Consider the following 14,020-nt stretch of genomic DNA (forward strand, 5'->3'; position numbering starts at 1 on the left):
AAAATAAACTTTACTAAAAGATGTATTTTATTATTCTGAGTCCAGGCATACTAAACTCAAATTTCTACCATGTTCTCTGAGCCTGTTAGGATTATAAAGTGTAACAATTCTAACAGCCCATTCTGGTCTATGGAGAACAGGTAGCCTTGCAATAGTGAAAAACGAAAATGGCTGTAATTCACTGAGACGAACTTGGGTGTTTGCTGTCTGTGGATTGTTGATGCCGGTTTGGGAGATAGTGCGACTCCATTTTATGGAGCTGTAGGAGCGTAATTTTGCCACCCTGCTTTCTTTTGCCACTTAAGGCCTTCGACGCGTTTGTCTCCCCATTTGTTTGGATAAGTGGACACTGTACGCTTGTTATTGCCCTGAAGGGTCCCGGGTATTAGTTCGAGAGCATTTCTTCCTTTTGTCCTCCCCCTGTGGGAGTGGCTTGTTCATCGATACGTTTCCTGCAAGTACCCCTGTCCTGATGAAGCCATAAAAAGTCTACTGGCGGAAAAGCAACCGCGACTGCGTGGACACTCTTGTGTTAAAGAAGTCCCTTTATCGTCATTTGTATTTGTTTCAACTTCTTGCGCCCTGTATTAAGCTAGTTTTGTGAGAGAATTTTCTTCTCAGGCGCTAGTTGGATTCCCTTTTAGATTTATATCACTCATAAGTGGGAGTGTATATATTTTTAGAAAGGTTTCAATTATCTTTCTTAGAGTATGCTGTTGTATATATATTGTATATGTATATATATGTTGTATATATATATGTTGTATATATGTATTGTAAAGAATTTATGTACTGTATATAGTAGGATTATTTAGATATTTTTTCATTTTTTTGATTTGTTATTCCTTGGATTAATTTTGTGTGCCACTTGTTCTTGTGATACGTTTATATGTCCTTATAAATTATGATTAGTAAGATTTGTTTACATTAAGTTGTAAAGAACAAGATAATGTAACTTTTCTTGGGTCATAACATTAAATGTGAAATTTATCCCTTAGTACCGTTTTTTCTACTTTTTCATCTTTTTGATGACCCCTGCTCCGGTATGGGAGGGTGATGTGGGCAGAACCCCTTTTGTATAACCAGGTAATTCACTATTAGGACAGGCCACACACATCAGGGCTTGTGCTACCTTATACTTACAATGCACCCTGCCCTTGGGCCTACCATAGGGGTGACTAATATGAAGACAAGGGAAGGTTTAGGGACTGGCAAGTGGGTGCACTTGCCCAGTCAGCATGACAGTACCAGACTGCAGGCAGGCTCTGCAATGGCAGACCTTCAGACACGTTTTACAAGGCAGCTTCTGTGGGTGGCACGACCAGTGTTGCCAGCCCACTAGCGGCATTTGGATTTACACACCCTGGGCACACTCAGTGCACTGTACTAGGGACTGACAAGTAAACCAAATATCCAATCATGGAACCACTAATCAATACATCAATTTACAGTAGGGAGCACTCGCACTGTGGCACTGGGCAGCAGTGCCCAAAGCATCTAACGCCAGCAAAAACAAATGAGGCAATAGCAAAAATGGAAGGGAGACCCACGCCAATGGTGCCAGGTCTAACAAACCCCAAGAATGTAAACAGGTAATCTGTTGTCTTGATATAGTTCATGACTGTTTGAGACGAGCCCGGCTTTAGCAGCAAGTCTTTGAAGAACCGGAAGATTGGTATTCCTAACCTACTCAGATGGGCAGCAACCACCACCATCACTTTTGTGCACACCTGAGAGGCACTGGTGATGCCAAAAGAAAGCATGGGGAACTAAAAGCGTTCTCAGCCTCCCTGGAACCACAGGTATCGTCTGACGAATTGAAGGACAGGGATGTGGAAATAGGCATTCTTCAAATGTAATTCCACCATCCAGTTGTCAGGATCAAGAGTAGACAGAACTTGGGCCAGACTAAGCATCTTAAACATGCCCTTCATGAGGAATGAGTTTGGCGTGTGTAGATCTAGAATAGGACAAGGAAGATCTTTGTCCTTCTACGGCATGAGAAAATAAAGGGAAAAGCATCTAGTCCCTATCTGATTCCGGCACCCTATCTATAGCCCTCTTCTCTAAGACAGTGTGTACTTTTTTCCTGGAGAATGTACAAGTGGTCCTTCAGAAGGAGTTGTGGTGTAGAAGGCACTTTTGCAGGGATGGACATTAAGAGCTGAGCATACCAATCTTGGACAATTTGAAGCCATCTGTCAGATGTGATGTATTGCCACTCGTGGAGGTAATAACTTTTCCGGCCTCAAACAGTGACAGTGCACCGCTGAGGGAAAGCTAAGGCGTTTTGCAGTGGCTACAGAGGTGCGGGAGGGAGATTGCTCCTGGGGGCCTAGAAACTGTCAGATGAATTCCCAACCTCTACCTCAAAAGGACCGGTAGGTCTGTTGTTATGGAGGCAACATTGCCCAACATCTGTGTTCTGAAGCCTCAAAATGGACAATACTGTTGAGGGAATTTCAGTACGAGTGGTGCAAGGCCAAGAGAGCATGTAGTTGCTTTGCTTTCTTGAAAGTTCTCTAATGCATTGCCTTGTCTCCAATAGACGAATGCAAGCATATGGCATGATCATGAGAGATTGTTTGACATTGCATAGATAGGATCCACAGGCTTCTATAGCGAACTGCTGAAGCCACATGCTGGTAGCAACTGCCCTCCCCAGACATTTAGTCCAGGCCCAACCGCACAACATACATCACCACATCTTGGCCATTCAGAATTATTTGTTAGAGGTTGCCATGAAGGTCGCCTGGTACTGCGGGCATAATTTCGCTTACTATGCTTCATGCGTGTGTGAGGTAGCTCGAATTTACAAACCTGAGGGCAAGCCTGGAAAATGATAACATCTGTATCCTGAATATCTCCATATCTATCAACTCTGTCTAGCGGGGTTCTTGGAAACAATTTGGGTTTTGCAGGCTGGTGAAAAGGCTCTCTAGGGTTGGGTATTACAGGAGAAAGGTGGGTCCCCGGAGCTGACCTGTGTCATCAGGCTGTTTATTGGCAGGTGGGCAAGCTCCGGGCATTCCACAGGTGCCCAGAAGGGTGTTGGTGAGGGCCTCGTTAAATGGAGGGAGAGGTTCAGAAGAGGTCTGCCCTGGCGGCAGTACTTCCGTAAGTAGATTTACTTTAAACTCCACTTAGGGAGCTGAAGGCCAAGCCACTGGCCTCATGGAGGTCCAGAAAAAGATTCTCATAATACACTTGTGATTTGGCACTGTTGTCATGTGGCTCCGAGTCAGAAAATAAATCTCTGTGGTAGCAGATGTGTGTAACAGTGAGAATGAGGCTGTGTAAGTGGTCAAAATAAGTGCAACTTTGATCAAGGTAGCAGCATATTTACTTCCAAATGGAGTGTGAGCTCTCCCCTCTGGCATCTTTACTGCTGGCTTTGACAGCTGGAGAACGGGCGTGGTATACGGTGCCATCGGAGTGAGCTTTGACCCTGGAGTTGGGGCAGACCGTGCAGCGGGGTTGAGAGAAACAGCCATGTTAGGGGATCCACCGAGAATAACCCTACTGGAGGTCTCATCGGATCCCTGGGGCCCAAAGGCAGGACAGAGGGCTCTGGAATGGTACCAAAACCCATATTATAACCTCAATGAGGTCTTGAATCTGCTGCAGCGTCGACGATGGACTCGGAAACTTAGGCAGGATCGGCAATAGTGAGTGGGTGGACGGCATGTTGGCCAACCAAGATTTTGAGGTACCCTGACCTTCATACAACATCTCCTGATAGGAGTGGTGGGAAGAAGTGGGGCCATGAGTGGATTTCTTGTGTTTTTTCTTCTTGGACTTGCCAGAGGACCTGGAGTGGGATGATGATCTCTTTTGAGAACAGCCTCGGAACCAAGAGCATTTCTGCCTCCTACACTTTATTAGGGAGCAGGTCGTCTAAATCTTCCTACAGTATTCGGCGATGTTAGACCTTGCAGTGGTACATGGCCTTTAGATGCATTTGTCGCACAACTTTGTGTCATACGAGGAGCAACGTCACCAGAGACGGACATTTTGATGGTCCGTGAAGAACAAGTTACTTACCTTCGGTAACGCTTTTTCTGGTAGATACAGTATCTGCCTGTGGATTCCTCACCTTGTGAATATCCCCCTTGCGCCAGCAACGTTCAGAAAATTCTTCGTAGCACGCCGGTGTGGACGACGTCATAGGAGCACGGCATCGCGCGACTCCGTCTGACGTCACCGACTCCTCATAAGGCCCACGTCGGCGTGATGACGTCAGTTCCGCCCTTTTTTCCGTGCCTTCGAGGCACCCGGACGGACCAACAAGTACATATATATGTATATACAATGTACACAGTACATGCAACCAAAAACAATTAAAGTGCAAAACTATACAATTTCAGATATACAAAATCATAAATACATTTGCACACAAACCCAGGTATAGCAGAGTGGACAACGGGGAGGCGGGTGGGTCAGTGAGGAATCCACAGGCAGATATTGTATCTACCAGAAAAAGCGTTACCGAAGGTAAGTAACTTGTTCTTCTGATAGATACATCTGCCGTGTGGATTCCTCACCTTGTGAATAGAGTCCCACAGCAGTCCCCACTCCCGGAGGAGGGTGACCAGTCTGCTATACCAGGAAATCCTGGAGAACAGAGCGCGCGAAGTTGCCGTCCCTCCTCACCTCAGCATCCTAGCAGTAGTGCTTCGCAAAAGTGTGGAGGGAAGCCCATGTCGCGGCCCTGCAAATGTCCTCAACAGGAACACCTCTAGACAATGCAGAAGTAGCAGACTTCGCTCTAGTTGAATGAGCTCTAATACCCTCAGGAGGGTCCTTACCCGCCAGAGAGTAGCAAATCTTGATGCAGAGAATAATCCATCTGGAAAGTGTGCGCTTGTGCACCGCCCTGCCCTTCTTGCAGCCAGCAAAACCCACGAAGAGCTGATCGTCAATACGATAGTCCTTAGTCCTATCAAGATAGAAACTAACCGCTCTCTTCGGGTCCAGGCGATGAAGCCTCTCCTCCTCCTTGGAAGGGTGTGGGGGAGGATAAAAGGATGGAAGGGTAATGGATTGTCCTAGGTGGAAGGGAGTAACCACCTTAGGCAGAAAAGCAGGCCTGGTCCTGAGAACCATTCTTTCAGCATGGATAGACAAGAACGGGGGCTTGGAACTAAGAGCTTGAAGCTCACTTACCCTCCTTGCCGAGGTAATTGCAACCAAGAAGACCGTTTTAAAAGAAAGAAGCCTCATTGGACACTTGTGTAAGGGTTCAAACGGGGAACCCATCAGATAGGTTAACACAAGATTCAAGTCCCAATGAGGCACAATAAAGGGAGAAGGAGGGAACTTATTAGTAAGTCCCTTCAAAAATCTTAATACCACAGGAGATTTAAAAAGAGAGGGCTGATCCGGCAAACCTCTCCCTACACCAAGAGACAAACTTAGACCACCTATACGAATAGATGGACTTGGTGGAATCACGCCTGGCAGAAAGAATGACATCCACCACATCGTGAGGGAGAGAGAAAGAATTCAGATTGCCCCGTTCAATCTCCAGGCATGAAGGTGTAATGTCTGGAGGTGGGGGTGTAGAACCTGTCCCTCCATCTGAGAGAGGAGGTCTGCCCTGAATGGGAGACGGAGCGGCGGGTGAGAGAAGAGGTGGAGTAGATCTGTGTACCACACCATTCTTGGCCATTCCGGGGCGACCAATATGACTTGGGCCCGGTCTTGGCGAATCTTCCTCAGAACCCGAGGAATCAAGGGTATGGGAGGAAACGCGTAAAGGAGCTGACCTCCCCAGCTCAACTGAAACGCGTCCCCCAATGCTCCTTGCATCGGATACTGGAGACTGCAGAATGACGGGCAGTGCGCATTCTCGCAAGTGGCAAACAGATCCACCCGAGGAGTTCCCCACATCTGAAAGATGTTGTGAACAACCTCCGGGTGAAGTCTCCACTCGTTATCGGCAGAGAACTGCCGACTGAGAACTTCCGCACGTACGTTCAGGACACCGGCCAGGTGATTTGCCATCAGACAAATCTGGTGGTCCTGAACCCAGGACCAGAGACGCAGAGCCTCTTTGCAAAGACACCGCGACCCTACTCCTCCTGCTTGTTGATGTACCACATCGCGGTCGTGTTGTCCGTCAGGACTTGGACCGACCGACCGCGAAGGGAAGGGAGGAAGGCCTTGAGTGCCAGACGTATGGCCCGCAATTCCAGAAGGTTGATGTGAAGCAACCTTTCCTCTTGAGACCAAAGACCCTTGACCTCCAGATCCCCCAGATGAGCACCCCACCCTAGAGTGGACGCATCCGTTATCACCGTGGCAACCGATGGAGGCAGATGGAAAGGCTTTCCTTGTGACAGATTGCCTTCCACGCCCCACCAAGACAGATCCGCTGCAGTTTCTCTGGAGATCTTCACTGACTCCCCGAGATCTCCGTTGTGCTGATACCACTGCCTGCGGAGTCACCACTGGAGTGCCCTCATGTGCCAGCGTGCATGGTTGACCAGGAGAATGCAAGAAGCCATCAGACCGAGCAGGCGAAGGACCTTCAGGACCGGAACAACCGCTCCATTGTGAAATAAAGGAATCATTTCCTGAATGTCGCGAATCCTTTGTGGAGGAGGGAATGCACGACATACAGTAGTGTCCAGTACCGCACCTATGAAAAGGTTGCGCTGGGAGGGCAGAAGGTGAGATTTGGGCACGTTTATCGAAAAACCCAACCTGAACAACAGCTGCGATGTCTCTTGCAGGTGATGAAGCACCTTCTCGGGCGACTCCGCTTTGATCAGCCAGTCGTCCAGATACGGGAATACAGGTATCCCCGACCTCCTGAGATGTGCCGCCACCACTGCCATCACCTTGGTGAAAACTCGAGGCGCAGTAGTAAGACCAAACGGAAGGACCGCAAACTGGTAGTGTTGCGATCCCACCGTAAAACGGAGATACTTCCTGTGTGACTTCAGGATCGGGATGTGAAAATACGCATCCTGCAAGTCGATTGATACCATCCAGTATTCTTCCAACAGCGCTTGAAGAACCTGCGCAAGAGTGAGCATTTTGAACTTCTCCTGCTTGAGATAGAGATTCAAAATCCTGAGGTCCAGGATAGGATGTAACCTGCCATCCTTCTTGGGGATCAGGAAATACCGGGAGTAGCACCCCTGACCCCTTTCCTGCTCTGGAACCACCTCTATCGCACCTTTTTTGAACAAAGCCAGGACTTCCTCCTGCAGGCGAATAAGGTGGTCCTCCGAACAAAAACCCTGGCAAGGAGGGTAATTGGGAGGGAACTCCTGGAAAGGAAGAGCATACCCATTCTCTACGAGATTGAGAACCCAAAGATCTGATGTAACTGATTCCCAATCCCGTAGAAAATGAGTAAGCCGACCCCCCACCGGAGCCACATGATCCAGAATGGCGGATCTAGGGCTGCTTTGCTGCAGAGGGAGGGGGTTGATTACTAGAGGAAGAGGAGGAGGAGGAGGCCTGACGTCCACGACCACGGCCCCTTTGCTTTCCTCTGTAGGTTTTAATGCGGAGGATTCTGTCGCTGCTGCTGCTGCTGACTTTGGCTGTAGGAACGAAAATTGGATCTGCCAAATCCTCTGAACTTCCTAGCCGCAGAGCCCCTTGTCTGAAGGCCCAAAGACTTCGCCGTAGCCCGGCTGTCCTTGAATCTCTCCAGAGCTACGTCATCCTTCTTACCAAAGAGGCCTGTCCCATCAAATGGCAAGTCCAACAAGGTAGACTGAACATCAGAAGAAAAATCGGAGGACTTAAGCCATGCAGCCCTTCTTGTTGCAACAGTAGAGCCCATAATCCTGGCAACAGAGTCCACCGTGTCCATACCACTCTGTATAACCATACGAGCTGCAGCCTGAGTATCAGCGACCACTTCGTTAAAGTTCTTCCTATCGTCCTCTGGAAGCTTAGACGAAAGCTGTTTAACAGAGTCCATCAACGCATGAACATATCTCCCCAATAGGCAAGTAGCATTGGTGGATTTCAAGGCCATGCTACCCGAGGAGAATTTTTTTTTAGCAGACTGGTCCAATTTTTTTTGAGTTCTTGTCTGCCGGCACCTGAGGGAAAGAGCCCACAGCCCTGCTGGAACAGGCGGCCTGCACTACCAGACTCTCCGGTGCAGGATGCGAGGAAAGAAATTCAGGGTCATCAGGAGCCACCCTGTAACGCCTTGCCACTGACCTGGAAACCGCAGGAGCAGTCAAAGGTCTCTTCCAAACCTCCTTTATCGGCTCAGTCAATGCCTCTGTAAAAGGAAGTGTAGGCTCCACAATTGAAGAAGGCGAATGCAAAACTTCCGTAAGGATGTTGGGCTTGTATTCAACTGTGGGCAAAGTCAAGCCTAGCAAATCTGCAGCCTTCTTAATAACAACATGATAGGGTGCTAAGTCCTTAGATGGAGTATCTGAAACGGATGGCAAACCCCACTCAGGAGAAAGTTCCAGGCCACTTGCGCTTTGGAGGTCCTCAAAACAATCCCCCTGATCTTGCAACTCTCCTTCCTCAACCTCGGAGTCCATATACTCCTTCTCCTCCAAGAGGCGTTGAGCCCTGCGCCTCGACCATTCCATGCGGACCGAAGTCGACGGATCCGGCAACGACTCCGACGGCCCCGGAGCCGACGTCGAGCGAGGAGCTTGAGGACGGGAAGCACCACGATCCGAATCACCACGAAGCCGATCCGGAGTCGGCGAAGCCGCATGCTAAGTCGACGACCTCGGCGGCGCCGCACCGAGCCAAGGAGTACAAGGCGTCAGCATAAAGGGGGCCGGGGCATAAGCCTGGGGCACACCTAAATTAAAAGACAATGGACCCATGGGACCAACAGGCGCAACAGTGGGGTACATAGCCCTCGAGTAAACACCAAATATGGCGTTTAAAAACTGCGAGGGATCCTGACCTGGACCTGGAAAGGGAGGGTACGAGCCCAACGGCCGCTCCGAAGGAGGCTGATCCGGCAAAGGTGCACCCTGGCCCTCTTGATCTTCAGACTCCACAACCGGAGTCGGTGCTCGAGGAACCTCTTCTTCATGCACCGAAGAGTGGTGCGACTCCAGATCCTGATCCTGCTCCTGAACTGGAGAGCCCACATGAGATTGAGCTGGAGAAGGAGACACGAAGTCCCTGTGATGTTTACGTGACTTCTTCCTCGAATCCGAAGACTCCTTGCCAGAGTGATGTCTGGAGTGATGTTTACTCCTCTTATGCTTCTTCCTCGAGGAGCTCGAAGCATGGCCCGAGGCCGACTTGGATCCGGACCTCGACCTCCCTCTGGACCTCGACCTCTCTCCAGACCTTGATCTCTCTCTCGATCTCGACCTCGCCTTGGTCCTCGAAGCCGACCTCAACTTCGACCTCGACAACTGCCTCGACTTCGAGCGCCTGGACACCAACCTCGAAGACCTTCCGGCTTCTCTTCCCTTCACCTTCGCGAGCAGAAGCTTCGCCTCCCGCTCTCGCAAGGCCTTGGGGTTCATCTTGAAACAGAACCGACAGTTCTTAACATCGTGATCCGATCCAAGACACCACAGACAGTCGGAATGCGGATCGGTGATCGACATCATACGGGCACAGGAACCACATTGTTTGAAACCCGTCTTCCTCGACGACATCCTCGGCGAAGAAGTAAATCTCAACAGAGAAACTGTAACAGCTAAACAGTGATAAGATACAAAAGTATCGCAGAAGATCCCAGAAACCGTTAGCGTCGACGACGCAGAAAAAAGGGAACTGACGTCATCACGCCGACGTGGGCCTTATGAGGAGTCGGTGACGTCAGACGGAGTCGCGCGCAATGCCGTGCTCCTATGACGTCGTCCACGCCGGCGTGCTACGAAGAATTTTCCGAACGTTGCTGGCGCAAGGGGGATATTCACAAGGTGAGGAATCCACACGGCAGATGTATCTATCAGAATTACATCTACTAATGGCAATCCTTGCAGGGTTTGAATAATGTCAACTGATGGGGGATATCGTTAGAGCGATCCTGTGATCCCACATGCCTCATTGCTGTATAGTGGTCACTCTTATTTGACTTCCTACATTGCACGATGGGGATGTGAACACACAGGCCACCCTGGATTCACAAAACATGCTGGGGCAGCACCTCAAGGAGGGGGGAAGTCTCAACAGTGGCACAGCTGCCCTGTGATTGTCTGAATGCATGTTGCCAGTAACAGAAAATGAGGGGTGTCACTGCGATCACACAAATGGAGCAGCATCCAAAAGGAAGAGCACATCGGGAGTCATGTGCAAACGCAGCAGGTAGCCACATAGTCTTCTTGAGACCCTCTCGACGTGCTGTCCCATCACACAACAGGAGTCTTTCTATTGAGGGACAGATAGAAAAATATTATTCATCTCACTACGGTCTTGGGTCCAGGGCTAGGCAGTGGCAACAGCGCTCTGACCTCAGCAGGGGCCGCTTTTTTAGGCAACTAGTCCTCGCTGTTTTACGTAGCAGCAGCTGAGTAACCTAGTTTTTAAGAGTACTTTGGAGTGGAGAGGTGTGGTGCAACGGCCAGGGCAGCTGACTTCAGAGCACAGGGTTCACGGTTGGATCCCCGGCTCTGGCGGCAGCTCAGCTCAGCGCCATGAGACTCTGGGCAATAGTTCAATTAAATTCCACGATGGTTCCCAGCGCCTTGAGATCCGTAAGGGTGAGTAGTTTGCGCTTTACAAATATGGATTTGGTCAGCTCCTCCGGGTGCGAGCTTTCCTGTCAAAGTCTGGGACACACTTTTAAGTGTGGACAGTCATTTTTTCATCCACTAGTTCAGTCCTTTCTCCTGAGCTGGTGAACATAGTTTCACGGAGTAAAATGATGAATATAACCATCTGGCTGAGAGGGCCAGTTCAGATTATATTAATATTTATTTTATATGTGTGGGGTGGGAGGGGGAGTTTAAGAGTAATGTCGTTTTTGGCATCTTTCGTCAAGCACATTTTAAGAAGATGGAAGACCACCAGGGCAGTTTCTAAGAACAGCCTTCTAGCCAGCTGGGCTTGATACACGTGCTCTCCACTGCCACAAATCACCACAGCAATGGTTTATGAATATTATTGAAAGTCCGATGATGGAAATTCCCTCGTTATAGAAGGCAGAGCCAGTGCAGAGACTGACAATGGGGAAAGGATCAACTAAGGGGGCATTTCTTCTGAAAGGGAAGTGTCGAGGTCAAACGACATGGTCTGGAAGCTGGGTACAAACTTCCCCATGGTAGGCCTAAGTATTAGAGCATGGAGGAGGCACAGATGTTTTGTGGGAAACAAAAATACAGACTCCAGTGGAGCGGAATCACGGCAATTGTCTTTATTTAGCCTTTTCAGGTTGACTGATATATCTATAGCTAATAATCCTAGCTAACTTTTTTTGATGTTTTTCTTTTTGCTGCCTGAAGTGGGAACCTTTTCATCTGCAGCCTCAAGAAGATCGGACCCCCCCCCCCCCTCCCCCCCCCATTCTTGCACTGTTCTGAGGCAAGTATACAAAAATAATGAATGTAATGATCTTCCAAAGATTTAATCTTGACACACATTGGGAACATCTAAGCTCATAACAAAAAGAACAGTGCATTGAAGGAGTGGATAGGCGAAGAGAGAAAAGTTTCAGAGACAAAAATACATTTGCAAATGAATATGCCGATTCAGGACATTATCTATAATAACCCCAGTAAGAATCAGGGACATCTACCCTTTGGCCGAAGGGCAGTGAGGCCACTTGGCAAGAGTCGAGTGGCAGAGATTAAGCCAGGAATCCGGTATGCCTCTATCTAGAAACAGCAAACCAACGACAGAGATGATCTCCCCCTAACTAAACGTCAGTCAAACCTACACCACAAACTCCACCCCCCGGGCACCTCAATTATACCCTAAAACTCAAATCTGCAACCTACATATGTTTCCATATAATATTAGACTCTGTCTCTCATTGGCTAATAATGGGGGTGTTCTGTCACACCATCATAATTGTGATGATTTTATTCACAGTTTTATTGTCTTAGACTTTCAGCATTAAGACAGATCCTTCCCAGGAAACAACTCTGAGTACAATCATAGTACATATTTCTTTCAGTTCCCTTCATGTTGCAAATCTCTAGGCTTCCATTGTTTTCTTCTGCCATCTCGTGAAGGAAGTTGCACGCTTCCACTTGCTTATCAGTATTTCTTTCTGTAGCCTTGGCAGCCACACAGCACACCGCGAAGGTCATCTTTCAGCCTCTGCATCCCCTCTTCTCATTTCAAAAAGCCTTTCTGGACATTTTTATTTTTTAGCAAATAGTAACCCCAAACTTGCATGCAGGAAAGTAGGCCGATGCTTGCTTTTTCGACATAAAACAAACACAAACTATTATTTTCATGAAATGTAATGTCATTACACATATCATCCCAGAATTGCACTAACCCATGTTATTCCTAGCAAAATATCATTAACATGGACAAAATCAGCATTAGTCTTTTATTATATTTCACAAAGCCAAACACATTTGGGGCCTAGTTGTCATGCATTAGTACACGCATTGGTTGTACACAAGCACAAAAGCATTTCCCCTTATTTTAGCATTTATTAATAAAAATCTTCACAGCACACATTGGGCCATATGCATCAACACATTTTCCCATAGACACAGAATGGGTGAAATCCTTTGATACATCTGGCTCATTATGTTACTGAGAGTTCAATCCGAGCAGGTTTTATTTACGCAAAACCCTGCTCCATCACCTGCTTAGATCATATTTATCGTGTTAAAGAAAAGCCCGGGCCTGAAGCAGTCACTTCCAAGCGGAATGGAAACATGCTGATCCTGCCCTCTGCTTCAGGACAGAATGTTAGATGACGTCTTAGAACAAAAAGTCCAGCAGTCTAGCAATAAATTAAACCAAAATGGCCGCCTGTAACAGGCATGGCTTTCCATGCAATCAACAGCAGAAAAAGCAAGTTATGTAGGTACTTAAGGCCTGTCCTTTCCGACATGCCTAGATGTATAGGGATTCAGTGAGCTTTTGTAAATAGAGAGATATCCACGTGCACATGATTCAGATACATGATTGGTCAAGGCTTTCCTAACACTGCTCAATGTATAAAGGTGTGGAATGGGCAAATGAGGGACCCTCTGGCACAACTCTTGCCACACAACACAAAGGAGACCATCATTTCTAAGGCTTATCTAAAAAAATAGGCACGGAAAGGCATCATAACTAAATGCAAAACACATTTTATAATGCTATAACACAGAAGTATTAATCAGCAAATGGCTAAAAACCATGCAAACCTAGAATGCAATGGGTAAAAACCAACCCTGAATGGAGATCAACGAGGAAACAAGTTCCCCATAGCAGTGTTTCTCCTGATACCTAAATGTATACACTGCACAGACATAACCCAGAAAGACTCATTTTACAGTAGCTGCTTCAGAAACCAGATTTCTGACCAGCTTCTTTGTAACCCGAAATGCACCCAAAATAACCTACCTCTCAAAAAACAAGAGCGATTAGCCTGTGCTACATGAAAGATAGGGCAGGTGGTGTCAAACACAAACTGGGCTTCCCGGACTAGCCAGTGAAGAGAGTGAGGGCCGGACAGGCCTTTAATTCCACCAGGCATTTCCCCAGTGGGCTGGGGACCTCTGAGGCAGCCCTGGTGCCTAGGTTACTTCCCCAAGCTACCCGAGATCAACTGCAGGAGGCAGGCGGAGGCTGCAAGAGAGAGGGTGGGGAGGATAGGAGAGAGCGATGAAGAGGGAGAAGTGAGGAGAGAAGGAGCGAGAGAGAAAGAATAGGTGGATGGAAAAAGATTGTGTGAGGAGACGACGGGAGCCAACTGTTTTGAACATTTTTGCAAGGGCAGTTCCCCAATTCAGGCATGAAGAAAATGGCCAACAGGGTGACATGATCACACTGGCAGGCAGATGTGGTAGGCCTTGCTGTTGCTTGTTGAAGCACCCAGAAGAGCATTAAAGGTGCAGCCCAGTAAACTACGCATTAAAAACACTAGTTCTTGAAAAGGTGA

Source organism: Lissotriton vulgaris, chromosome 2_1 (assembly GCF_964263255.1).
Source record: "Lissotriton vulgaris chromosome 2_1, aLisVul1.2, whole genome shotgun sequence".
NCBI lineage: Eukaryota > Metazoa > Chordata > Amphibia > Caudata > Salamandridae > Lissotriton > Lissotriton vulgaris.